We start from the raw sequence: 1,578 nt of genomic DNA on the forward strand, positions 1-1,578 counted from the left end.
AAAGGATGCCCGAGACCAGCGTCCCCAGAGGCAGAGGTAGCAGCAACTGGAGCAGAAGGCAGGGGAGTAACCGGAGCAGAGGGCAAGGGACGAGTGGCACAAACCGGGGGAGAGGACATTAGCTGGGAAAGGGAGAAAATTACTCTTGACAGAAACAACACAATATGTAAAGTTTTGAAACATTGAAAATGTACATTTTTGAAACATTGTTTGACCGCCAAAAAATATCTCTGCATTAGTCATTTTGAAGAGTACATCATGGTTTGCATGGCATCAAAGCTCTTTGCGTGCACAAGGTATGTGACCTAGCTTTCGGTGGAAGCAATTAAGTGAAGTGTATTTGTTATGGACTCCTTGCACAATGTTGTTTTCTCCTTGCACCTTAGAATCTGAAAAGAAGAAAAAGTTAGATTTGATCATAGTGTATTAAATACAATCAAAATTTATCGATTTAGTAAGCACCTTTCTATTGTTGAGACTGAATGCATAAAATTTCGGCAAAAATGGAAGTTCTTCACATGTAAGATCTATCTTGAGCTGTGCCAGATTTGTGCTTGACATTGTCTCCATCACACTAAGTAGGCTGTCTCGAAAGTAGAGCTCCATTGATAAAGGTTTGTTCTCGAGGCTGTTCTCTGTATCTTGGTCGAGTGGAATAAGCTGCCCACTAAGAAGATGATATCTAATATAGTAAAACGATACTAAAAAATTTTGAGAGCTTATAATGAACTTGCAAATTATGGACTTCTTTTGCAAAATACAGATTTTGTTCTGTGATTTTTTCCTATCCCAGTTATCATCTAAAAAGTCCAAACAGCTCTCAGACTTGCAAATGAACATTGTTGCGGTAGTTCTTATTTACTCATTGAAGAAAAAATCTGCAAACACTTCAAGAGGCATAAATATTGCGAGCCGAACTATTTTTGTGGCAATTGAATACTTGAGGGACTTTTGTATATCGTGAAACAACTTATTCCTGAAGCTTTCACCAGTTTGTGAAGTAGGCAGGGACCAATCCTTGCTGTCAAAGGATGGAAACTGACAAAGGAGCTACACGACCCCAACCAATGGAAGTTCTCGGTTCCACATATGACATATCATAAAAGAAAATTCCATTATTTGCAAGTTCCTTGTGTTGCCTTCCTCGGTACATTTGGTCACCAATAAATGCATGGAAAGCATCAAAAATCCCAACTATACTCTCAATTGGTTGCCAATCTGTCCTATTCGATGGATAAATATCTGAAACATACCAAAGATGATATCCACCACTTAATATTCGAATATAATCATGAACTAAGCGAGATGCTGAAATAACTTACAGTTGGGTCGATGCCTTGGAAAACTTGGAGGAGATATTTGCAACCTTAAGTCTGCATGCTGGAAAGCATGTTGTATGAGGACCTCTTTCACCCGCTTGCTTTGTGCACACACTTTAAACTCTTTAACTTGACCCTTGAAAGCCTCCACAAAATCATTGCGTTGCCTCCTCTTCCTCCTCCTAGTTTGCAGTAGAACCCAACTTCCGATAGTTATACGAGATGGAATCCATGCTTGATCGTCTGTAGTATCACTGTT

The 1,578-nt window shown here is 39.5% G+C and overlaps 1 long non-coding RNA gene across 1 annotated transcript; it reads right to left on the reverse strand.

The window, feature by feature from the left end:
• Positions 1-226: 226 nt before the first annotated feature.
• Positions 227-1,578, reverse strand: LOC147447882 (uncharacterized). The gene is made up of 3 exons (XR_015189736.1): positions 1,323-1,578; positions 463-1,242; positions 227-389 (listed from the first exon to the last, which is right to left on the reverse strand). It is a non-coding gene; the product is annotated as an uncharacterized LOC147447882 (long non-coding RNA).

This window comes from Adiantum capillus-veneris, chromosome 11, assembly GCF_014529385.1.
Source record: "Adiantum capillus-veneris isolate H3 chromosome 11, ASM1452938v2, whole genome shotgun sequence".
In the NCBI taxonomy this organism is placed as follows: domain Eukaryota; kingdom Viridiplantae; phylum Streptophyta; class Polypodiopsida; order Polypodiales; family Pteridaceae; genus Adiantum; species Adiantum capillus-veneris.